This window comes from Mesocricetus auratus, unplaced genomic scaffold, assembly GCF_017639785.1.
Source record: "Mesocricetus auratus isolate SY011 unplaced genomic scaffold, BCM_Maur_2.0 Super-Scaffold_100031, whole genome shotgun sequence".
NCBI classification, from domain to species: Eukaryota; Metazoa; Chordata; class Mammalia; order Rodentia; family Cricetidae; genus Mesocricetus; species Mesocricetus auratus.
In genome coordinates this window covers 6,811,922-6,838,726 of record NW_024429212.1, presented here as the reverse complement: position 1 = coordinate 6,838,726, position 26,805 = coordinate 6,811,922, and the positions used below count along the sequence as shown (strand labels likewise).

At 48.4% G+C, this 26,805-nt stretch overlaps 1 long non-coding RNA gene across 1 annotated transcript; it reads right to left on the bottom strand.

Moving 5' to 3' along the window:
• Positions 1-289: 289 nt before the first annotated feature.
• LOC121135147 lies at positions 290-26,805 on the bottom strand. Its single transcript, XR_005872339.1, has 3 exons — positions 26,696-26,805; positions 2,754-3,049; positions 290-737 (listed from the first exon to the last, which is right to left on the bottom strand). It is a non-coding gene; the product is annotated as an uncharacterized LOC121135147 (long non-coding RNA).

Sequence of the window (26,805 nt, the reverse complement as noted above, 5' to 3'; positions counted from 1 at the left end):
TTTCACAAGGAGCTGCATTCAGGTTCTTAATGAGGTTTGTTTATTTAGAGACCTCTCTGCAGTCCAGTCTGACCTCACTCAGTGTCAGTCCTCCAGCTCAGTCTCCGCAGTGCTGGGATCACGGGTGTGCGACCCCTGGGTTTTCAAGTGGTCCACCCGGGAACCACTGCCCACAGCTGAGCATCCAGCCTGCATGTCCAGCCTCCTTGCTACTGTCCTTTCTGCCTTCAGTTAATTCATTTTTTCCCTAAGCATTGACATTATGTAATTAATCCATTCCATGCTTATTCTAGAATTTTTTAATACATATGTGTTTTTTGCAGAGTTGGAGGTTAATCAGTATCTTCACACCCCTCTGAATACACAAAATCTGGAACCCACACCTTTAGGGACCCTCCCTGATTTACACCATCCGTGCATGGCTCCTGGTTTCAAAGAGAGTACGGATCTTGCTGATGGACATGGCTAGAGAATGCACCTTCTGACTGGCCATGCCGTGCACACTGGGGTCATCTTGCTGTCTTGTGGCCCTGGCTGGCCATGGACTACGCCCCGCCCCCAACCAGCAGGGCAGACTCAGTCTGAAGAGCCCACATTCAGTCTTCTTGTAGCCAGCAGGGGTCCTTGGCTTTCCATCTGGCTTTTTTTCTAAGTGGATATTATTTCACTTGAAGGAGAATCAGTAGGAATCAGAGGAGGCTCCTGCGCAATCGAGTGCTGAAAGACTTTTTTTAAACCTGCAAAAAAAGAAGAAAAAAATGGTACCCAGCCCTGAGCATCCTAGTGCCAGAGACCTGCCGCCCTGATTCTCCCACCGTCGGCACTAGGGCTGTGACACTTCTGTCCCTGCTCATAAAACTGGACAGTGCGTTCCAGTAGTAAAGGAGCGAGAAGTCCATCAAAGCCATCATTAGTTGCCAAGGTCTTTTGTTCCCACAATTAGTTTCCATGTGTGTGTTGCAGAGACTGGAATCTCAGAAACTAGAAACGTGAGGTGCAGTGTGCCCCATGAAAATCACACCAGTGAATGAAAGCGGTGCCTAACTACTGCCCCCACTGAGTTTAAGGAGGAAGGGGGAGGGGATGGGGATATTTCTCCCCCTCCTAATTTCCTGCTATTTCCATTTATTCCAGATCTCCTTGCTCCTCATAGCCTGTGCCTCCACAGGAATGAAATGAAGGATTCTCTCCTTCCTTCCTACCCTCTATTTCCCCCTGCCTCTGCCATGTCCTCTCATTAGGAAGAATATACTGGTAGATAATGCAAATGAAGGAAAAATCCTTCCACTCCTCCCTCATTCCCTCCTCCCTCTCTCCCTCCCTCCTCCCTCCCTCCCTCCTCCCTTCTCTGCTCCTTTCATTCCTCCATCTCCCTCCCTCCTCCCTTCCCCCTCTCTTTTTGTTGCTCTTCTGTCTTCCTCATGCTCTCCCTCTTCCCCTCTTTTCTTCCTTCCTCTCAGTTGCCTCTCTCTCCTTCCTTCTCTTCCTCCCCAATCCCAGCCCTGCTTTCTCTGGACCTGTAGTTGCCCTCCCTCCCTCCATTCATTCTTAGGTAACTGTTGTCCCCTCCTCCCCTGCTTTGCTTCCTCTTCTGAGAAAGGAGGAGTGGGATTAATACGAACATTCACCACAGTTCCCATTATTTTGAGGAAGGAGGAGTGGGATTAATGCGAACATTCACCACAGCTCCCATTATTTTGAGGAAGGAGGAGTGGGATTAATACGAACATTCACCACAGCTCCCATTATTTTGAGGAAGGAGGAGTGGGATTAATACGAACATTCACCACAGCTCCCATTATTTTGAGGAAGGAGGAGTGGGATTAATACGAACATTCACCACAGCTCCCATTATTTTGAGGAAGGAGGAGTGGGATTAATACGAACATTCACCACAGCTCCCATTATTTTGAGGAAGGAGGAGTGGGATTAATACGAACATTCACCACAGCTCCCATTATTCTGAGGAAGGAGGAGTGGGATTAATACGAACATTCACCACAGCTCCCATTATTTTGAGGAAGGAGGAGTGGGATTAATACGAACATTCACCACAGCTCCCATTATTTTGAGGAAGGAGGAGTGGGATTAATGCGAACATTCACCACAGCTCCCATTATTCTGAGAAAGGAAAACAAATGGGAATCAAGTAGTCTTTTTTCCTGTCAGGGAGTTGATGAAGGAAATGTCAATAAACCAAACAATTTGCTTCGAGACTGCCTGGCTCACGGTTCTGGAGCACAGAAAAATAGAATGTGCCACTTTGGACTCCAGGTCACAAGTTCCCGAAGAGAACAAGCCCTCATCTGGTCATCTGGTCAACCCGAGCTGCTGCTGGAAATCACAGATGGTTGTTCAACATGTCTGGAGCCAAGACCACAGAGTGGCTGCTTTCAGAGGCCCCAGCCCCACCTCTAATATCACTCAGGCTCCCCTGGGCTACCAAACATGTTCAGTTCCAGTGGCTGAAGGCTTCAGAGTTCACCAACCATGGTTTGTACATGTGTGTGAAAACAGAGATGCAGAGAGGAGAGGAAGGAGGGAGAATGAGAGAGGGGAGAGGGGGAGGAAGAGAGACTGGGAGGGAGAGAGGAGGAGGGGAGAGAGAGGGAGGGAGGGAGGGAGGGGGGAGGGAGGGAGGGAGGGAAAGGGACAGAGAGGGAGGGAGGGAGAGGAAGAGAGAGAGAGAGAGACTTTTAGAAAGTGCATTCAAGAATTTCCTGAGAAAGATATCCAAGCATGTAGTAACCTACTTGAGCCCCGGGCATTAGGAAACCCTTATTGTCCTCCTTGAAGAGCCTGGCAGGAGTCCCTGCAGGGTCCAGCTGAGGGGGTATAAACATGACCTGGCCACAGCTCAGGACTGGAGAGTCTGGATCGGGCTGTGGGCTCACAGAGAAGAAGCTCAGCTTTCAGTGGCAGCAGAACGAGGGACGAGGACTCTCCTGTTTCTCACACTTAACAGTGTCCAGCCTGGGAAGGCCGAGGTTTTGTGTGGCAGCATCCGGAAGGCCCCATCTCTGCTTCCTGTTGTTGTGTCCTCCAACGGCTGATGTCCACCAACACAGGAGACACAGGAGAGAAACTTCAGGACTCAATCACTTCCCCAAAGACCCTGCCTGTTAATACCATCATACCTGCTCTTAGAGACCATGGCACTAGAGAGGGCCAGCTGCTTCTGGTATTTCCAATGGTAAGAGCTGCCTTCAGTGTCTCTCTGACTGGAGGGCTCCTGGCTGGCTAGGAGTGAGGGCTGTGGACAGCCTGGCTGGGACCGGGCTGCTCCTTAGCTGCCTTTGGAGATGACAGGGTACATCCATATCCCTAACCATGGCTGCCCCAGTGAACATCTCCCTAGTAACTAACACTGGTTCAAGGAGCCATGTTAATCTCAGAACCAACCATGTCTTCCTGTATGTGCAGTGAAGGCCATTTCCCCGATTTGTGGTAGGTTCCTGTTGGCTTTCATCTGACCCTCTTCAGGGAAGGTGATCTGGGAGGGAGGGGCATACAGTGATTACTTTTCAGTAACTAGCATATTCAGGCCTTCACTTCCCTAATCCTCAATCTCCCCATCTGTAGAGAGGTACTAGAACGAAATTCCTTTTTAACCTACAAAATCAGGAGTCTGTCTTGATTCCAGGCTAGGAAATCGGCTGTCACGACAAGCAAAATACAAGTGTTTAAAAGCTAAGAGATTTCTCCAGGAAGGGCAGAGGGGGATATGCTAGGTGTTTACAGCTCAGGGGAAGACTGGGTAGGGGATTCCTTCCTGCCACTAAGGACCCTTCCTGTCTTTGTCCTGCCCCAATCTGTGAGCAGCCCTTCATCCCTGTGGACGTGTGGTGCTCGTCTCTGTGGGCACTGGCACAGTGCTCCCAGGCTCCAGCAGTCTAGTCCTTGGCTGCCCGGAGACCTCAGTGCAGAGACCAAAGTGGAGGTGGAATTTTAACTCCCAGACTCGTGTAGGAGATGCCCACAGCAGGGGTCTCTTTGATCTGCATTCTCCCGGCTCCCAAATCTGTGCCCTGGGCACTCACCCCTGAAAATCACCTCCCTAAGCAACCCCGAGGACTTCCTGGTCACAAAAGGAGAGGCAGCTCCAGGAAGGTGCATCGTCCCACGCCCTCCGCCCTCGACTTCAGGACAATGGAGCCGCTGGAAGAGCTGTCAGAGTCGGACCTGGGGACTCCGTGTGGCAGCTAGGGCATTGGTCTGGAATATCGCTCCCCTCCTGCCACTCCTTTTCTGTAACTCCCTTCTGAGGAACCTCCAACACATGTATACATCCTCACAGGAAAACCTGCTGTCACTCTGGTCCAAATGTTGGGGCCTCCAGAAGAAGCTGGAATTGAACTGAGAGGAGTGAGCTGGAGTCTTCTGGGGTGGGAAAGTTTGTGGAGCAGCCCCTCGGAAAGGACTCGGAAGGGTCCTGGATCTGAGAGGATACCACCCACAGAGAACAGGCCCAGACTATGGGCCTCCATATCCCATGCTTGCTGCCAAAGGCAGGCATGAGTGCTGACTCTGTACACAGAACCCAGGCAAACTGAAGAATTAGTCACTGTCCAGGCTCAAAGAAACATTTGCAAAAGGCAATCCAGTTTTCCAGGGGTGGAGCCAGGTTGACCAGAGGATGAACCACTGTACCCCCAGCACAACCTGCTTTTAAAAGCATCCCATTGTCTAAAGGAGACTTAAAGCACACCAGACTCCAGATGCAGGCCTCTGTGTGAGTGCATACACGTGCGTGTGTGTAAACTCCTCTAGAGGTCAGAGAATAGTGCTGAATGTCTTTCTTCAGGAGGTGTCAACCCTTCTTCTCCAGTTAGGCTGGAACTGGGCAAGCCATTCTTCCCCCATCTAGCCCCAGGGATTCTGTTTCTGTCTGCTGAGTGTTGCGCTTACAAGTGTGTGCACTGCCTGGTTTGTTATTAATATGGGTTTTGGGAATCAAACTCAGGTCCTATGGTTGCAAGGCTGTCACTTTTCCTGACTGAGGTATCTCCCTACCCCCCAGGCTGCTTTCTTTGGCTGGTCATACCAGCCAAAGTACCCAGAAGGTAGATCTTCCAACAGCACCCCATGCCTACTGCAAACCCAAGTCTGTATCTATCAATTCCTTTCACACTGCTCTGGGAAGAATTGCCCATTCCAACGCACATGAGCATATGCACAGATATGCACGCACCTGCATAGGCAGACACACACATGAGGGCAAACATACATGCTTACCCACAAGGCAACATGTGTACACAGAGCAACACATGCCCAAGTACAGGTACCTCCACACACAACTACACCCTCACAAGGGCCTCATGTATGTGCACACACATGCACACAAAGCCTCATATAACATAAACATTCCCAGGCTCAAGTACACATACACACATTTACACATCCACAAATCACACACAAGCACACAGGTGTGAAGGCATGCACGTGCAGAGAACACATGCATACAGAAGCTACGTGTACCCACACACATGGTGTACCATGACACCCTCTGATTTATGAATACCCCTTCACAGGGAGAAAAACCGCTTCCCAATTTCCTTTTCAATGCCACCTAAGTGTAGTTAGAAATTCTTCTTTGCAGAAGGTGATGGTCATACTGATTAAAGGGAAATTAGGCTGAATTATGTGGGGAGACATATTGTCCATCATCAGTTAAAACATGTTAAATTAATTCATTTTAATTCATTTACTGGTTTCAGAAAAGACAGATTGGGAGTCACTGGGGAAAACCCTGCTACACGTGAAGATTCCTTTAAAAGACCCATCTAGCTTCTTTCTCTGGTCTGTTCTCACTCCGCGAGCACTGCATATGTGCACACGTAGCTCATGCACGCACACATGCAGAACTGGTCCAATGTCACCAGACAGATCTTTTCCCACACTAGATGGTAAGGCCCCGGGGTTCGCCTTGACTACAGGGCTGATGAAGTCTTGCAGGTGAGCTGCGGGACCCGGGCTCTCCCCACTGAGGAGCAAGAGACACTGTTTTGCATTCACTCTCCCAGGTTCCTCCCTCCTTCCTCGCCTCTCACCACACAATATGAAAATATCCCTAGACCAAGAATTGCCTGTTTATTATGCTGTCTCACAGATACATATCCCATTATATGGGGATGGATGAAAAGAGAAACCTGCACGGGTCTATTTTTAGCAGATGGCTTGAATGCTATAAATTTTAGGGTGCTTTGCGTCCCTCCCCCTCCTCCGCCCCTTCAAGCCTGTCAGCTGTAAAATGGGTCTCTCTTTAACCCCTAATGGATCTAGAAGATGAAAGGTGAACTCCTGAATTAGTGGCGCTGACAGCCCAGCCAAGCCCCGCAGCAGGGGGTCTCTTTTGTCCCGGCCACTCTGACCTCCCTCGCCCTGTCTGTCGGTGGGAACCGGACCAGAAGAATGCAGGGCGGAGTTAGAAAGCACCAGTGGCCGCCCTGCACCGGGCCACCCGCCGGCCCAGCCCGCGGGAGAGTTGACATTCTTCAGCGGCGGATGTTCTGACATCATCCAACACCTCCAACCCCTCCAGCCCTGCACGCTTTGCAAATGAGGACAATGGGGCTGGTGGCAAAGCCACCCCTAGCAGAGAATGGGGGTGCTTGCCTATGTGTATCCGAGAAGTCAGTGTTAAAGCTTGCCTTGGGAAGGCTGAGCTGAGCCGGCCGGAAAGGAAAATTCTCTGTATACCAGGGCGTGTACCTCACAGTTTGACATGCCTGCTGTCCAGCTGGGGCCTCCATTTGGTCCACAGACTCATCTGATTTGTAATAAGATTTTCTTACATGAGACTATGAAACTCTATTAATGAAAGACCCACCCAGCTTTAGAGGGCGCTGACACAGCTAGGCAGCACAGCCCTTCCTTCCAGGGCAGGCTCTGCAAGGTGTGAGCAGGCGGAGAGAGTCCCTGGGCTCGCCCTGTATCAGCCCTCGGGGAAGTGCAGCCAGGCAGCCTGGGCGGAGGAACCCGGGGGCAGCACCTGTCCGCAGACTTCAGGAAGGAGGGGCGGCCACACGGCACGTCTTTGCTTGGGGAAGCTTCCGCTTCCAGGAACACATATTTGGACATCAGCTAGTAATCCATGTGTTTGTATGCGTGCATTTGGGAGAGTAATTTTTTTAAAAGCCATTTGCCTGGGCAGAGCCGTGAGAACCTCCGAATTAATTAACGCAGCTCTGCGTGTTCGACAACAACATGCTCTTCCCCTGCAAACACAAAAACTATACTGTGCTTTATTTTAAAAGATGAGAAGCCTGGCTGGCCCAGGGCTCCTGAGCAGGGTAATCAGGCCTGGAGCCGGCCTGGGAGAGAATGAGTGATTAGTATTCAACTCTCCCCTGGAACAGCCAGGCCCCAGCCCCTCGCAGAGAGTCGCTGCACTTCAAGGGCCGGTCTGCTCTGCGAGGAACGTTTTTTGTGTTGCTAATATACAGCACAATGCCAGCCTGCTTTCGGGTACAATTTGGACAGAAATTGAGTTACAAAAAAAGTAAGGTGTTTTCTTCCAAAGGTGTGCAGAGGAGTATCGAGATCAGACGGATCTCCAATCCACACTTTTATTTTGTATACGAAAAGAAAGGAAGACTAACTTATTTTAACTAAAAACATTATTCTGATTTATACCGAGCTCTCTTCCTAATACCCTTCTTCTACAGTGACAATATTTAAGGTTTTGCTCAGTCACTTCTAACTTGTCACAAAGGGAGAAAGGCAATTACCTACCGTATTTTCTAGAAAATCATCTTTAAAACTTCAGCGTTTGGGGGAACTTAAAATGTAAAACATGGGATGTATTCTTCTGTAACAGAACTCAGTTTTGGAAGGTTTTACAAACAGGTTGTTTACACGTCTCCTTTTTAAAAAAAAAATCAGTTAATCCACATTGTTTTTTTCTAACGCCAGAGGTAATTTCTCAGACCAACCTCTAAGAAGATGGAAACAATGAACCACAAACTGTTTCCAACCCACATTAAGTTGGAACTGGCAAAGCTTTTTGCAGGTTTTGGGTTAGGTGTTTTTGTAAAGAGGACCCGTCAGAATTTCAGTGCTCTGGGATGTTCACCACGTAGGAGAAAACACGTTTAAAAAAGTCAGAGGAAGAAAAAAAAAAGAAGAAAATAAAGGTAAGCAGTAAGATTCACCATGCTTGATGAGTCTTTTATTAACCCCACATGTTTTCCTCCCTTTCAGATATGTTTTCTCCTTTTCAGATGCAAATACCGGCATTGGCTGATTTATCTCCTCACACACCTCCCGCCTCCAAGAGAAAAGCGCCCAGCCTTCCACAGCTTCCCGAGACTGAGCCTTGAGATTTCACTGGAGTTGTTGAAAGCCAGTTTTAAGTCCTGCCGGGAGGGTGGGGGGCGGGGTGGGGGTTATGGACCCACCCACAGGACCAGATCCCACCCACAGGCCACTGGTTGTCAAGCCAGTCTGTCGAAGCTGGGGAAAGCAGAGCTTCTCCTCATGACTGCCTAGTGTTATAAATGCTCATCCACCAATCGGGAGAGATACCGTTGCGTATAGCATCTCAGAGACTTCCATCACCACCTGAGAGACTTTCTCATGTTTGTATTCAGATGGATAACATAGTTTAGGAGTTACATCAGCTTTTGAAATTTTTATTTTATATTCGTCTGTATGGGCAAAGCCTTTGAACACTGTAGTGCTTGCCACTAACCAGTTACCACGGAAGGTATTTGAGGATGACAACCTGGTGGATCACAGGAGGAGGGAGGGAATGGCCCCGACCAAAGTGACCAGACGAGAGGAAACACCGTGCACGATGTAGCCCAGATCGAGAGGAGGGTGCCTTGACCAGAACTGCCTAATTTTGCATAGCTCTTGTCCCCTGCGTGGTTCTCCTACTTAAGCCGAAAGCTCACTTGGCTCACTCGCTATCCAGAAGGCAGCCTTGGGAGGGGGGCGGGGGGGGGTCACTGGAATATGTGTCCATTTGAAATAATTCTTCTCATCACTTGTCTCTTGAGTTGGTGAGGTAGGACAGGAGACAGTCTGTGGGGGTTTCTGGGGAAGTCGAGGTCTAGGGAGTTAGGTAGACATCAGGACACAGCCGAAGCCTTCTCCACCTGGGCTTCATGCGGCAAATGGAGCATGGTCAGGTAGGTTTTCAGAGAAGATCGGAAACCCTTCCCCATCTGGGCCTCTTGTGAGAAATAGTCCACGAGAAAAGCACGGCCGTGCTCAGCAGCATCTCTCTTTTCAGAAACTGCCTCTTTTCCTCTAACTACCCATGTGTATAATTCATTGTGCGGGGCAACAAGAATCCAGGGACTCCAGCCTCTGCTCCTCTAGATTCAAGCTTATGCCTGTGAACATTGGGCCTGGGGCTTTTGACAGAGTGATCGTAAGTGGGCAGGCAATATCTTAACATACTCTAAGGAAGACATGGTCAAGCTAGCTTTGTTAAGTAGGTCACACCTGAAGAATTGTTTACACTCGTGGAGGAGTGTGCCTGTGTGTACCCTTGACCTCGTCTGCGACCTAGGACCTAAGATATCTCCAGGAGAGGAAGCCTGTGCTACACTGCAGAACTTCCGTCTTCCATCTCCACCACTTGCCCAAGGGCTTCTCCACAAGCATCCTCTTCTTAGGGGTTGAACTGAGTCCCCTCCAAAATATTTGCTGAGCTTCAAACCCAAGTAGTTCAGAGGGTGGCTGCATTGTGACACAGTTCAGAGTGCGGCTGCATTGTGAACAGCCTTTGACAGATGTGGCTGGTGGAGATGAGGGCTTGGGGGAACAGAAGGCTCTCATTCCGCCTGACTGGGGTTCTTCTAGAAAGGGAGGAGCTGGAAAGACCCAGATGGTGACGAAGACAGAGATGAGGTTGACACACTTGAGAGCCAAGCATGGCAGGCCACACACAGGAAGCTAGGAGATGACTGGAATGGTCTCCCTCAGAGCCCTCCCTGGGAGCCAGTCCTGCCAACTCCGTGACCTTGGTTGGACAGTAAAGCGCCACACTACAGTGGTTTCAGTGTTGGAAGAACTCATGCACATACACACAGCAGACACATCATGTATGAGAGCAGCACCTTGGAGCATGCTGCTTGACGTCATGCTTCTTCATACAAAGCAGACAAGACACTTCTCTGTGAAGACTGATACAGTGAGCACAGATTGCTCCAGGTGACCTACAAGCGTAAGTCAGATTGACCAAGGATGTGGACTGGTTCCTTGTGAGTTACTACCAAGAGCCTTATCTGAAGAAAGAAACAAAAACTGAAGAAGCAACAGCTGCTTTTCATCGTGTAAGCTTAATGACTGTTTTAGCACCACCTTGGCAGCCTTCCCCTCATGCTAACAACACCCACCCCACCTCGTCCCAAATCCTCCGCCTCAGTTGCTGTTCTATTGCTAGGAAGAGACATTGTGACCAAGGAAACTTGTAAAAGAAAACATTTCATGGTGGCTTGCTTGCACTTTCAGAGGGTTAGTCTGTGACCATCACGGTGGGAAGCATGGTGGCCGCAGGCAGCCATGGCACTGGGGTCTCCATCTCATATAGAGAGCTTGCATCTGATACGCAAGATGGAGGCAGAGAAAACGAGAGATTGGACCTGGTGTGGGCTTTTGAAACATCAAAGCCCACCCCCAATGACTCACTTCCTTCAACAAGGCCACACCTCTGATCCTTCCCAAACAGTTCTACTAACGGGAGACCAAACATTCAAACACATGAGCCTGTGGGAACCAACGCCATTCAAACCATCACACACGGCCTGATCATTTTGGAAAGTCTTGTGTTTTGAGTCCAAAATGTCCCCTACCAGCTTGTTCCGTCAATGCTTGTTCCTTGGCTGGCTGTGCTTTTTGAGGAGGCTGTGGAATCAATGGTGGGGCCTTTGAAGGTTCTATGGACCTTAGTTTAGCTCACCCTGCTTTTCTGTTCTCTATGATGCTGAGGCAGGGAGCTCACACCATGTACTCCCAACACCTTGAATTCCACCATGCTATCCCTACCAGAATGGAGTGACCTTCTAAAACCATGAACCCAAACAAACCTTTCCTCAGGTTATTTCTGTCAGGCATTTCGGTGGCAGCAACACAAAAAATAACAAACACAGATCTCAGGTACTACATTATTCCACCACGGTATCATATGCTCTATCTCTAGATGGGAATCCTCAGAAGGCAACAACAGCAGTTTGACCATTTGATCGGTGCTTTAAGACAGCCTTGTCCTACCTGAATGTGCTGGCACATGCATTTAATCCTAGCATTCTGAAAGCAGAGGCAGGAAGATCTCTGAGTTCAAGGCCAGCCTAGTCCACAGAATGAGTTCCAGGACAACCAGGGCCACACAGAGAAACATTGTCTCAAACTAATGGCAAAATGCCTTTGTCTTTCTATGTCTTATAATAGAGCCTATGGGTTTGCTGCAGTCAATGACTTGGGGTTTTGTTTTTGAGGGGGAAAACGTCACTTGTGTAGTAGTCCAAGCTATCCTTGAATGCTAGATCTCCCATACTCGCCTCCCAAGTGCTAGAATGTCAGGTGTGCATGGTCAGACCTGACTTCAAAAGACCTCACCTGCAAGTCACCCAGAAGAGACGCTTTGTGACTACGACACGAGTGGCCTGTGTCTTTGCTTTCCATTTCTTAGAAATTTCCAAATTCTAATTTTGTTATATGATTATGCACAGTATTTACATAGTTCCACAGTCAAAATATGACACTAGAACCGGTGGTGCATTTGGGAGAAGGACCCTGAGGCTATCAAATTGAAGGCATGTGTGAGCTTCCTGAACATTTGCAGGTCATGACGACAGACTTCTAGAAACTTCACACCATCCCAGCAAGGTAGTCTGAGGACAGTCTACTCTATTTTGACCCCTCAGTCCTATTTTCTCCTTCCCTCTCTAAGTGACTATTTAAAAATTCTTCTGTATGGTCTCAATCTGCTATTGTCTTTTTTTTTTAAAGGTCTATCTACTATGTGTGCAACATTCTGCCTCCATGTATGCCTGCAGGCCAGAAGAGGGCACCAGATCTCATTACAGATGGTTGTCAGCCACCATGTGGTTGCTGGGAATTGAACTCAAGACCTCTGGAAAAGCAGCCAGTGCTCTTAACCTCTGAGTCATCTCTCGGGCCCTATGCTATTGTCATTTTTAGCCCTACATTCACACACCTGTGGCATCCCCTTTTCTCCTACGCAAATGGTGAGATGCTCCTCAGGCCCCAGTAGGGACTGCACTGCTCAGTCGTCTGCCACATCCGATGTGTGACTAAATCGAGTTTACCTAGCAATCTCCACGATGGGGATTCATGTGGTTCATCCATTTCGCTTTTGCTCTGATTGCTGGTTTTTGCTATGACATCCACTCACATCTTCATACCACATCTATGTGCTGACTCAGGGCAGTATGGCTCTCCTTGTCACACCCACTTTGCTCCCTGGGGGGGGTCACATATTGGCACATCTTTAGAGACATCTTACCCAGAAGGTTTCCATCTGAGGATTAGGCTGTATCATGATTTTAGCAAATACTTGTTTAACAGATGAGTGTCAAACACATTCAACACATGGGCAGGATCCGGCGGCTGTTCAAGCTGTGGACAGTCCACTGTGTGTGCACCGATGGCCCCTGTAGTTCCTGTCAATCATGATGTTGTAGTTAAGACAGCTCCTGCCGGCCGGGCGGTGGTGGCGCACGCCTTTAATCCCAGCAGAGGCAGGCGGATCTCTGTGAGTTCGAGGCCAGGCTGGACCGACAGTCTCCAAAACAATACAGAGAAACCCTGTCTCATAAAAACCAAAAAAAAAAAAAAAAAAGACAGTTCCTGCCTGCTACAAAGTGGGACATGCTACTTAGCACCCAGTTAGCAGGAACTCTGAAAACCCTGTGACACTGTGCCATGTGCTATTCTGAGTAGCCCAAGCAACTAAGGAAGTTGTCTTTCTGTTCAAATGGGTTCTGGAGAATTTTGGCATCTAAGGTTTGGGTTGGACAAGTGCCCGGTGCTTAGAGAGTGATTCCCTTCTTTGATGTAATTCAGAAGGCCAGGCAGGCACTGTGGTTATGTGATCTGTCCTCCCGTAGGGCTGCTCCCATGGGCACATGATGTCAATTCCTGCCTGTGGTATGAGTCATACTGAGAGGACTAAACAGAGCATGGTCAAGGAGCAGGGCTTCTAACCAGGTAGCGAATCCTGAGGTCTCTGGCTCAGTGAGTCATGCTTCATGTGTAAATGGTCCTGAGCCCAAGTTCAGGAATGAGGAGACTCTCCTCACCATCAGCCCTTTTCTTACAGTACAAAGCCATGTGGATGTGGCTTGGAGACCTAGAAAGCTCTGATTCTGCTGCCTGAAAAGGGTGACATTTCCCCGCCAATAATTAGCCCTCGTCACAGGCGCTCTTGGTAAAGGTGCAGACACCTCCCTCAACAGCAGTCGGGGTTATGTGTAAATAGCACTGATTGGAGCACAGTTTCAGATGAATGGCATGATCAGGTGCCCCACAAAGCGCCCAGGTGTAAGGTACATCACCCTGCCAGGCCTTGTTCCCTTGGACCTTTTAAGCGCGTGCTACCCACACGGCTCTGGTTAGAACCTGGAAGATAAGCCCAGTGTCTGCAGAGCTGGGCCGTGGCAGTGGACAGGTTTTGGGACAGGATCAGGTCTCTAAAAGGGGGAACTGCATGGATCTTTTAAAACTCACACAGCAAAATCAACTGCAAGATTTTTGAAATGGAACCTCATCCCAGGGGGACCATGTGTAAGGACTCAGGAATTATGCTGGCTTGTCCCTGTCATCTGGCAGAATGCACTCAGGCAGTACTGTGGTCATCCCAGGGTTCCATGAGTACTAAGTCTGCACGCAGGTGCAAAGGACCCCTTAAAAAGACAGACCCCGCCCACTTACGCTCCTTTTTCGGCTCTCTTCTCTTTCTCGTTCTCTTTCCCACTGTTCCCCCAGGGCAGGCAGGACTTCTCCTGTCTCCCTCTTCTCTTCTGTCCTCTCTCTGTCTCTGTGTCTCTTTATCTCTTTTCTCTTTCCTTCCCCCTTCCTCCCCTTTCTAATAAAACTTCTCACTTACGCTCTGTCTGCCTGGCGTGTTTGCTCCTCTGCCTCAGTTACCCCCGCCTGCCATGAAATCTGCCAAGGTCCCCCAAACAAGGTCCCCCTTGAGCTTTATCATACCATCCTGGAGGCAGGGATGGTTGCTAGCAAGCACGAGGCCTCAGCCAAATCCTGCGCTTTCCAGTTTCCCCGTGAAAGGGAGGTATGGGAGGAGGACATCCGGGTAAGTAAGCAGGTGTGTGTCTAACAGCTTGGGCTCTTCTGGTGGAAAACGTTGAGTAGACAGGAAGAAGTCTACAAGGATGAGAGCAACCAGACTTCCACCAACAGGGCTGGGAACACAAGTGGACTATTCCTGAACCACGGCAGCATTGAATTTGAAGACAGCTCTATTTGAATGACATGTTCTGTTCCAGCCTTAGGTCCAGAGTATGGACATTGGGATGGTGTTGACGTAAGTCCCAAGACCACTAGAAATGCCTATTCGCTTCACTGCCTGGGCCACAATCTGAGACAAATGTCCATGTCTGTCCACAACACATAGAACTTAATGATAGAGAATATTAAAACACAATCGCTTGCCATACAACTATTTGGGCGTGAGACAAAGTCATTTTGGGAAGAGCCTACAAAGGTGTCTGTGAGGACACAAAATTCCAGAGGTAAGTGCTCAGTGCCCCCATGAGGCCAGAGGAAGAGATTTCAGGGTGTCTTCTCTATGGCTTAGGAGGGACACCACCATCTGAACCGGAAATGATGACAAGAAGGATGGGGGAAGAGAAGAAGAGAGGAGAGGCTAGAAGGTGCAATATCCTGTCTTTCCCTCTACCAAAGATCCATGGAGGGTGAAGAGCGATGGCTATTTCCTCTATGAAAAATCAAGGGAGGGTGGCCAGGCAGTGGTGGTACACGCCTTTAATCCTAGCACTTGGGAGGCAGAGGCAGGTGGATCTCTCTGAGTTCGAGACCAGTCTGGTCTACAAGAGCTAGTTCCAGGACAGCCTCCAAAGCCACAGAGAAACCCTGTCTTGGAAAACAAAACAAAACAAAAATCCATGGAGGGTGAAGAGTGATGGCCATTTCCTGTGCTCACCCCTGAGCATTGCTGAAGCATGCAGCTCTATTCTAGAAGACAGTGACATCAGGCAGGGTGGGGAACCTGGGCAGGGCTGCAGGCCTCCAAGCAGAGGGAAAAGTCTTTTGGATGAAATCACAACAACCCCAGGATACTCTTCTTTCTTCTCCCTTCCCTGAGTGGACCCCCACCCCCCCTCTAGAACTCTTCTTGTCCCTAACCTACGTGGAAACACGAGCTCAGAGGGAATCTTTCCCGGATTGATTTTTTAAAATTTTTTTTTAATTTATGGTGAAATCTCATTGAGCTCCTGAATCAAAACAGGTTCTAGCACTGGGGAGCTGTGACCCCCAGCCACAGTGTTAGGCTCATAATCATCACCGGGAACTGTTATAATGTTTCCCAACTATTACCGTCGGGAAAGCGCCACTCATTTAACTAAACAGTCTAGAGTTTTCATTTAATGAAACTGTCCAAGCATGAGCAGAAATGAAAAACAGAGAATACTAAATATACCCTTAAGTACAGAAGAGATTCTATGACAAAGTTATTTCTCGGCTCAAATCAAAATTTTAAGCAGTTTTCCTCCTTTATGCCTTCCCAAGAGTTTTATATAACAAACTTTCAGTGTCATGACTAATAGCCTCTCTTGCCAAGGATTGCTCTCGTGAAACTGCTACTCAACCTTTGTGATGGCGGTACATTCCTTATTATGGGATGCATTATGCAGCAGCTCTGGCTCGTGATGGGACGCGGCAACCCGCTGGGAGACTGCCTATCAGCGCTTCTTTTAAGGCCCTTTCTCAATTGTCAGCAAAGTATTTTTTAAGGTTAAAAGGTGTAAAATTATTCTGAAAAGCCTTTCTGACCTGTCGCCTATCACGGAAAAAAGCTATAGTTCGGGTTTTTTTTTTCAAAAATTGTATTTTTTGAAATGCAGTAATATTATAAGAATATGCTTTATATGAGGAAAATAGTCTCCTGAAATGCTCATGGTATTTTTGCACCCCTCTTCCCCAAGGACTGAAATATTAATCATTGCTTGGAACGTTAATTTTGGATTCAATTTTCCTTATCGCAACTGTCCATTTCTGTGGTGGAATTAATATGAATGACCACTGCTCACTTTGGCTCTCCATCTCTCTCTCTCTCTCTCTCTCTCTCTCTCTCTCTCTCTCTCTCTCTCCCTCCCTCCCTCCCTCTCCTCCTCCTTTCCTCCCCCCTCCCCCTCTCCCCCCTCCCTCCCTCCCTCCCTCCCTCTCTCTCTCTCTCCCTCCACCCCCCTCATTGCTCCATATTCCATAATGTCAAATTCAGATTCACCACCATCGAGAGCTATAGCCTCATTATTCAGGGTCATGGGGGGCCAAGCTGTCATTCTCAACATTGCCTCACAAGCTTGCTGATTGAGCCCACCCTGGAAGTCAGTAGGAATGAGGAATGCCCCCAAGGGGTAGACTGACCCCCTTTATCAGCTGGCTTGTCCTGAGCAAGTCATTTACGGTCTGTGATCCAGTGTTTTCAGCCCCTGTTTCCTATAGTGTGTCTGTGCCTGCTGTCCTGAGCTGTTTGCCTTCACCGACTCACTGAGGAGAGTTGGAAGTCTGTTTTTTGAGTCTCAGACTCAAAGCGAACCAGGGTGTAGAGAGATTGTCCCCAGGAGGACCCGTCCTCCTGGAAACAAGGTGATGTTGCCACTCAGGACCAATTAATGAGGGTTCCTTGATGTGGCACGGTGTAGCGTGTGCCAGCCCCTACACGCACATCACATACGTACACATACACCTGGCGGAACTGTGTTTCCGCTGTGCTTTTGACGTTGGCACAGTTTGCGAGAACTTGGAGCAGGGAGCAGGGAGCAGGGAGCGTGCTCCCAGCTAATGTGGGGAGTGTAAAGTGCTGTGCTGTCCCCTCCCTCCAGTCTTCTCTCTGCTGCCTCAGTGCGTCCTATGGCTCTCACTCCCTGGGGTGGAAGTCACACCCCTTTGGTGGATGACACTGGTAAGGCCAGCTTTGCCAAAGAGCAACAAGTCGCGACTCCCTGCAAGCAATGCTCTGAATCAATCGAGACGGCTTGATGGGTAGAGCTGTGCAGGAGGATGGCGGCACTGGACAGAAGCTTCTGTGCGCAGGCGCGTTGCCCTCACCGCCACTCTGCTCTGGCTCCCTCTGAACCATGAACTCTTGTGTCCTCCCGGGGGGGGCTGCTTTTGGTGCTCATCTTCCTGCTCTGACCCTCTCCCCACAACACGGGGTGAGGTGAGTCAAATTCTGACTCCATGGCGGCTGGGGCTGGCCTGGAGTCCTGCTCAGGCTCAGGGTAGATGAGAGGAAACTCGGGGGACAGGCACTAGCATCCTGCTGGAGAAAGCCCTGGGTGCCGCAGCACTGCGGCTCAGGGCCACATCTGATATGAAGCCGATGGAGCTAAGCTTAAGAACTCTGTCAAGGCTTGGGGAAGACACTGCCTGTGTCCACGTGGCTGCTTGGACAAGTCACAGGGAGGAGTGTTGACAGAGTCTGCCTTTTCTGGCCTCAGCCCTGCCCTATGTCACTTCTCCTGTCCCAAATGGGGTTTAAATGACCCAGCCAGGGGGACACCACATTGGTGACCCACAGCCTTTAGAGCCATAGGTTACTTCCACGAGACCAGATTGGGGGACGAGCGATATCAATTCAAGGAAGAGACGGGGTTCTTTGCCATATAGGAAACTTAACTCACCCCAAATCTTCAAGTTTCTATCTCAGAAAAATTTGACAGATTGTCTCCTTGATTTTTTTTTGTATAAATGTTAGCAAAGTTAGGGCATATGCCAAAAGCTTGTAAGATAAAAAGAACATTTTCTAAGTAGCCAGTATTTAAAGAACAAGGAACAAGCTATACTTCTGCTCTTCCTGCAGAAAAGGGCATCACTGGGAGTGGGCTGAGGTGGGTGGCCCGGGGACCCTGACAGCAGTTGTCAATGAAGCTGCCCCCCCTGTGGCTTCTTCCTCACTCTAGACCTGGTCGCTCCAGGACACGACGGCATTTGCTTTGCTGTCTGTGCTGATGTGGAATCTATCTTTTTTTTTAAATTTATTTATTATGTATACAGTATTCTGTCTGCATGTATGTCTGCACATACCAGAAGAGGGCACCAGAGCTCATTACAGATGGTTGTGAATCACCATGTGGTTGCTGGGAATTGAACTCAGGACCTCTGGAAGAACAGTCAGTGCTCTTAACCTCTGAGCCATCTCTCCAGCCCGTGGAGTCTATCTTATAGCAGACCCAGAAACACCGGTCACTTTTCTGAAGAAGAAGTAGTAACAACCACGCCAGGTGTGGTGGTAAGCATTGCCTGGATTCCTAGTATTCTGAGACGCAGGCCAACCCCAAACTCAAGATGAGCCTACAGTAGACAGCAAGACCCAGTGAAAGGAGATAGCCCGCCATGTTTTGCCAATGTGAGGGATGTTCTAGATGTTAACCAGGCTGTAGCATGCTGTCTTCTCATATAAGCTATGCTTACGTATGTGAGTTGAAGACCTAGTGCTCATGTCAGCAATTATCACACATTTGCTACCTTCACTGAAGGTGTGTGTGAGCATAGATGTGTGTGTATGCTTACATGCATTGCACCACACAGATATGCATGTCAGTGTGTATGTCTGTGCATATGCATGTGTGTGTGCATGACTCGGTACATTCTTGTGTACCTGTGTGCATGCAGATGTATGTGTGTGTCTGGGTATATGAATGTGTGTATGTGTATATGTCTGTGCACACTTGCATGCACCTGTGTATGTGTGTGTGTATGTCTGTGTATACAGATATGTGCCTGTGTCCATTCATGTGTGCACGTGTGTACCTGTGTGCACACACATGCACGTATTTTTATGTGTATGTCTGTATGATTTTGTTTGCCTCCTGCTCAAAATGTACACTCACTTCCAAGCCCTGCCTGTGACTTAGTCTCCTAACACTTTTGGTTTTTAGTTGCTGTCTGTGGTTCTCACATACCACAGTGGAATTTAGGGATACACACAGATCCCACAGGGCAGTCTGAGGTGCCATCATCAATGTTCTTCACGATGATGGCTTTGCGTCTGGATCGTGCCCAGCCAGGACCAGCACCACTTTCCCGGGTTTCATGAACTTGCCTTTTTGGACAGGAAGTGTCCAGTTCCCAGCCTGATTTCCTCCTTTGTAAATGGTGGTCAGTTTTGTCCCTGGCTGGCAAGATGGCTCAGTGGGTTAAGAGCTTCCCTCATAGGCCTGATGACCTGGATTCGATCCCCAGGTGTCACAAAAAGGCGGAAGGAAAGAACTGACCCCACCAGGATGGCCTTCACACACACGCCTCCACCTCACCATGCACACAGTAGCAATAAATGCAATTGCCTAAAATTAAGAGTCTGCCTCATAAAGGAGGTATAGGGACAGTGTACCCAACTGGTCATCAGAGATGCTTGGCAGAGGTGACCCAGTCAAGCTAGGGACAGCACACATGTCAGTAATGTGAACATTTGAAACACGGCCCTATCAGCTGATCTGTTATATCAGGAAGAAAAACTCAAGTTAAAAAGCCAGTGAACAAGCTGGGTGGTGGTGGCGCACGCCTTTAATTCCAGCAATTGGAAGGCAGAAGCAGGTGGGTCTCTGTGAGCCTGATCTACAAAATGGGTTCCAGGACAGCCAGGGTTACACAGAGAAACCCTGTCTCAAAAGCCAAAACCAAAGCAACCAAACAGACAAACAAGAGAAGCTAGTGAACAAACACCCTGTTTGGCCCTGAGCTCTATGCCAACCAAAGCCCAAAAGCCAGCAGCCATGAAAGCCCCAGCTAGCACAGATCCCCCTCAGCTAATGAGATCAAACTTCAAATGGTAGGTCCAACTCAATCAGACTTTTAATTTTTTTTCATTCTTTTTGAAACAAGGTTTGCTATGTAGCCCAGACTGGCCTTGAACTCACAGCAATTCCCCTACCTCAGACTCCCAAGAGCTAGGATCATAGGTCTGTGCCACCATACCTGACTCCTCTTATGTGTTTCTGGAGGAAACTTGGGTCCCTGTGGTAATCACTTGAAACAGAACTTCAACAGTTATGACCACATGTCCTTGGTGGACCAGCCAAGATTTTTATTGTTTTGCCCCTACAGAGTGAACAAAACTCCACTTTGTGTTTTTGTTTGTTTGTTTGTTTTTGTTTTTGTTTTTTGTAAGAGAAGCAACCTTAGTCCAGTTGTTTGAGGTCCTTCCAGGACACATGGGATGAAACGTGTCAGGACAGGATCACAGGGAGAGCGAGGGATTATATCTCAGCCAGGACATCTCCCTGCCCCTATGAGCAGACCACATACCACGAGTGGCCTGTGTGGGGCCATGATGTGTTGACAGATGCCCAGCTCCAGAGTCTCTGATTCTGAACCACTCCACACCCTCACCATAACCCAAGGCATCTTGCCAGACAGGCAGCTAACAACTCCCTAGATGTCTAACCCTCCAAAATTACCAAATGTCCCATGGCAGATGGAGACGGGGTTCTGGGGGATTGCCAACAAAGGTCTAGGGCCAGCCACATGGCAGATCAGCCATGGAGTGTGCTCACTCATCGGTACCTGTCACTCAGGTAGGGTCAGCTGGAGCTCTATTCCCAAACCAGGCTGCCGGCACACCCTGGCCACACCCTTCCTGTGGCAGAGCCTGAGTGTTCTGCTGAAACAATAACCGCCTCCATGAAAAAAGACCCCAACTTGGGCCTTGGTAAGAAGTTCCTGGAATTACTAATGTAGATGTTTGCATCGTTCTTCTGTGAACTCCCCAGTCATGTGCTAGGCACCAGCCCAGCCAATGGCGTCTGCCACATGTTATCCTTGTCCTTTCTGGCTCATGCCCCTCACTTGGCCCAGAGTCACTCAAGGTTTAGAGAGACCTCAGCATGTAAAGCAGCAATGCTAGCTGGGCTCCCGAGGCCAGCTTTGCTTTCTGCCCCATGGGGTTGCCTGTGCTTGAACTCTTGTGACAGCAGTATCACCCACGATGTCACTGTTGCAATCAAGCTGAGACGCCTGAGTGTGGCTGCGTGGGAAGCTTAAAGGTGTTGCAAAGGAAATGCTTCCACCCAGAGAACGGGTGGTGTGAGGTAAATGTCTTCTTTCTGTGGACGTAGACCTAGGTGAGTGAAGGAAGGGATTGTTCCTTCAAGAAAGACAGGCAAAGGCCTGCACTCTCAAGGCCTCCAAAAGTCCACCATTGTCTGGACTCGAATAATAGATGCTCTACAATAAGGAAGGTTATAACCAAGAATGGGAGGACCCCTCATTCAGGATTAAGATTGCTACTTAGATAAAAAGCCACAAGAGAAGCTTCCTTACAGGACCCCCAACACAGGAGATAGGTGCCCCAGTGAGCACCCACTTGGCGAGTGAATCAGACACTCTGGTTAGTGGCTGTCCTATGGGCTCAGATTCTCTCAGTTCTTCCTCAGATCACCAACTAACAAATTATTTGGTGTGTGTATTCACAAGGCTCCTGGTAGAGCCCTCACTAGTTCACACACCTTGATGTCTGGCAAAGCTACTCAAGAAAAATCGCTTTCATTTTGAGAGTGGGTCTTCATAACTGTCAATTGGCCCACTGAAACTTTCCTGCTGTACTTCACATTGGTGTTACTTGGGTCTTGGGGCTGTTCTGTTTAGGTCAGGCTAGGTCATGCTGTCATAGTCCCTGCACAGGAGCTCTCAGTGACATAAAGCTCAGAGGTCCCCTTTCCTGTGGCATGTGATGGTTACTGTGATTGAGCACAACAGGATTAAGGAACTTCGGGCCACTAAAGAGGCAGACCTCTGGGGGTGTAGAAGGGTGTTTCCAGGGGAGACCATCCCACAGGCTAGGGTCCCCAGTTAATAAAAAGGAAACACAAAAGGAGAAGGAAGATGAGGACCGACATTCTCCTTCCTCGAAGCTAAGGTGAGCAGTTCCGGGGCCATGTGTTCAAAACCTGCTCCAGCTGTCTGCCACTCAGTTGGTCTTCAAAGCCAAACCTACCAAGTGCTCCCCAGTCACCCTCTGACCTCCCTAGTGAGAGCGCTGCTCCTTCACCTTCTGGCCTGTGCTCCCCCCCACTGGCCTATCTTCTGGAGATGCTGGAGAATCAACCTCTCCACCTGTTTCAGGAGCCGCTCTGTCCGCTCTAAGGCACCACTGGCTGAGGTAGCCTAATCATTCCCCTCCACACTGGTCCAGCAAGAGGCTTCAACAGTACGTACAGGACCACATCCTTCACCGACGTGGGTGGAAGGACCACAGAGCCAAACTATCTCTGCGGTTGCAAGCATTTCCAAGTTTCCTGCTCGTTGGAGTGGAGAAGCAATTGTCTTTTCTAGTCTGACAAGTGCCGGGATTGGTTGCTTCTGGCCCTTGATTTGCACTTGCAAATTAGCCAGTGATTTTTCTGGGCTTCTCTCTTTCTTGTGCTGCTTTGCCAGTCATGGACAATGCCCGCTGCTAGGGCTCGATCAGGTTTCTCAAAAGGAAAAGTGGATGCTGTAATTCTCCGTGTCCGTCCATGTGGTCTATTTGAGGAACGATGTCTTGAGATGAACTCTAGTTAAAACGAGCTCATTGTGGGTTAGTGATCCTAAAACCCATCATTGCAGTCCTTGTAAGCAAGGAATCAGAGACACCAACGGGGAAGAGGTCACAGAAAGACTCAGTCACCGGGAAACATCATGTGACAATGAGACAGACCCAGGAGTGATGAGGCTACAAACCAGTGATGGCAAGGATTAATAAAAAACCAGGGACAAGGGAGGGAATCCCTTAAGTGGCTTTGCTGGCCCACACATGCGTTTTGGTCCTCTGGCCTTCCAAAACCATTAGAGGGCAAACTGTTGTTGTTTCAAGTGACAGTTATGGTGATTTTGTTATGGCTGCCCCAGTACGAATGTCTTGTTTGGGACTTATGCCTCTGAAGACACATGACAGCCAAGGCCCAATTCCCCTGTTGTATCAGCTGGGTTTTATGTCAACTTACCACAAGCTGTAGTCATCTATGGCAGAGAAAGGAACCTCAATTGAGAAAATGCCTCCATAAGACTGGGCCATAAGCAAGCCTGTAGAGCATTTTCTTCATTAGTGATTGACGAAGGAAGGCCTAGCCCATGGCGGGTGGTGCCGATCATGGGTTAATGGTCCTAGGTTAAGTTCTATAGAAAAGCGGGTTGAGCAAGGCATGCGAAGCAAACCAGTAAGCAGCACCCTTCCATGGACTCTGTATCAGCTCCCGTCTCTAGGTTCCTGTCCCGACTTCCTTAGTGATGAACAATGATGTGGAAGTGTGAGCCAAATCGACCCTTCCCTCCCAAGTTGGTTCGGTTATTGACTTCTATCACAGCAATGATAACTTAGACACCAGCTATGGAAGAAGATCTGTTTCTGGAGCTTTATCTAAAATAACAAAGACCCGCACTTCTTCAGCCCCGTAATCTTTCCCTTTCTTCTCACCGACTGACTGCTGAACTGTAGTGCCCTACTTCTGGTACAAATCTCTGGGCTAGTTGGGATAAGAATATATTTTGCCACTGTAACAAACAACTGCCCAGACATCTGAAATAAACAGATGACTGCTTTTCATTCCTTCTGGTGAAGGGAGACATCTGAAATAAACAGATGACTGCTCTTCATTCCTTCTGGTGAAGGGGGTAGCTGGGATGCTGGCTCTGCCATCTGGGATCTGGCTAGTGAGCAGCTGGTATGTCAACATCACCATGGTGGACGAGAACCACACCTGCGTATGACCTGTACACTAGAAGCTTCTGATTGCCTGGCTGCACCCCGGTTCAGGGATGGACATGCACCACCTCCTGTGTGCCCAACTAACCGGTGAACATCACAGTTGCTACACAAATGCACCATTTAAAAAAACAAAACAAGATCTCTTACATTTTTATTTATTATGTAAACAGTGTTCTTTCTGCCTGCATGTATGCCTGAACAAAAGAAGAGGGTACCAGATCTCATTGTAGATGGTTGTGAGCCACCATGTGGTTGCTGGGAATTGAACTCAGGACCTCTGGAAGAGCAGCCAGTGCTCTTAACCTCTGAACCATCTCTTCAGCCCCTGTTTTTATTGTTGTTTTTTTCTGTGTGTGTATGTGTGTGAGTGTGAGTATGTGTGTGCATGTGTATGTGGGTGCATGTGTGAGTGTGAATGTGTGTGTGTCTGTGTGTGTACTTTGTTTTGGAAGGTTTCTCCTGCCTGGATGGACTTTTAAAATTTGCAACCCTCAGGCACTCCTGGGCATCAGGCACCATAAACATTATCTTCCCTGCTTTCCCCTCAAAAGTTACCCTGCAGCACATGCCCGCACGTGGAAAGAGAGAGGGCACAGTGATTTTCCCTGGGAGGCACTTGCCAGTAAGCTTGAGCGAAGTAACAGCACCCTCTTCAGCGAGGAGCCCCTGCATCCGAGAGGGGCTCGGCTCCTCTCCTCCATCACCCTCCACTCTCCCCGACACACTTCACTTTCAGAAAACAGCTTTGTAACAATCCAGGCACTTTTTCTTTCCTTATAAAAGGAATCCACTCCCTGGGCTATGCGTTCAGAATGTTCTTTCCCTCTCTGCCTCATCGCGCATCGCTGGTCAGGACCAGACGAGATTAGGAGTAATCACAACAAGCCCAGGATAAATTAATTACACTCTGCATAATTCCTTCTGGCAAAGCCAAGACTAAATTCCATGAAAGTTTCTAATTTCTAAGTTTCTCTAGCATCAATACTCCAATTAGTGAATGCAGCAAGAAACAATTGTTTCACCACTCTGGGTGAGTTTGGTTTTGTTTTCTCCATTTTTTGTTTGTTTGGCTGGCTGGTTGGGTATATTTTATTATTATTACTATTATTGTTTTCTTTCTTCTTAAACACTCTTTGAAGTTCTCTTAAGAGTCTGGATTCCATGTTCCAAACACATAATAAAGATTTAAAAATTACTCTGGTGACCTAGTCTTTTAGGAGTAGGGTAGTTGAAAGGAGCCTTGGGTCATGAAGTGGAAATCTGGGGATTTCCAAGTCTGGAGAACAGGGCTGTGTCTGCCTCCAAGGTCTATAGAACCGGAAAAGAAAGGATGTGGAGACAGGAAGGGAAAGGGGGAAGAAGGAAGTAGGTGGGAGGGAAAGAGCCGAGACACCAGGAAGCTCTGCCGACAAAGGGGAAAGTCAGGTCAGCACCGTGCTCAGTTATTGTATGCAATACAACCGACCTTTCCTCTTACAGTGCAATAATCTTTTTGTCATGTTTCCGAAGATATGATTAAACAAATGCTCCAGATCCTGAAAAAACAAATTCACTTTTTTCCAAACTGGACATATTACAGTGCTTACTACTGCTAAAGTTGGTTTTATTGATTGGATCATAATTTCATATTTTGGGAATCGTCTCTATTTATGTCTTATCTTTTTGTTATTAATGATATTTTTTGTTTATTTGGGTTTTTTGTTTGTTTTTTGTTTTTTAGAGGCAGGGTTTCTCTGTAGTTGAGGAGCCTGTCCTGGAACTAGCTCTTGTAGACCAGGCTGGCCTCGAACTCACAGAGATCCACCTGTCTCTGCCTCCCCAGTGCTGGGATTAAAGGCATGAGTCCCCTCCACCCTGGCAATTTGTTCGTTTTTAACTATCCTTTAAGACGGTGTTCCTCCGGCTACCTCTGGGGATGCAGCCAATTTATTTCTACCCCAATCTGTTGAAAAATAAGAAGCAAAAATATATAAGGGCAAGCCCCAATCCAAGGAAAAATGGATGATATGTGAGATCAGTAAGACAGCTTCGAGTTTCGAGCCACTGTGAAGTCCCAGGATACCTCAAGGTTGTCTCCATTTTCAAGGGATGTGTGGCCATGCTTGCCCCAAAACAAGCAGCCTGTTGCACTGTACCATAGCTCACTTTTACAGTTCTCCATTCCTCTGGTGACATCATGTTTTCACAAAGCCTGCCTTTCAGCAATTGCTTTGATGAAAGCCAAGTATAGCCAGTCAGTCCTGGCTATCCAAGGGGGATGTTCCAGGTTCCAAAGATGTCCAAGTCTTCTGTACACAGTGTTCAGCGTTTGCACACCCCCCATGTGCTTTGATCCATCTCTACATTATTCGTAATGCATTATGAGTGATATGCGAATAGAATTTTGTTCTATTTAAGGAATAATTGGGCAGGGGGAGTCTGTAGTCAGTAGTATATGAACAATGCAATATAATTTCCCACCTGCAGATGGTTGGGCCCTGCAGATGTGTAGCCTGTAAAAGCAGAGGACCAACTCTCATGTGAGAAGTTGACCTCGGACATCTCAAGAACATGGCCTCCCTACTCTTACTGCAGAACCCAGGGCTTCTAATTCCCTGACAGATCCATGCATGCCAGTCTAAAGAAATTGTAGAATTTGGAAATGAAATCAAAGTACTTTTTCTCTCTTTTAGTTTCACAAATGCTTATAATTTGGACCCATGTAATAAGTGCACTTTGTGAAAAGGCTTCTGGAACACTGAAATCATCCCAAGAGCTCACATCTTACCCACCTACCTGCCGTATTGATCTGTAAGCGGGTAATGAATGTGTGAATGACAGTGAGTTCTCCATCAAGCTGATCCTGTCCCCTGAAGTCAGAGTGGATTCTCTCCATCTTCTACTTC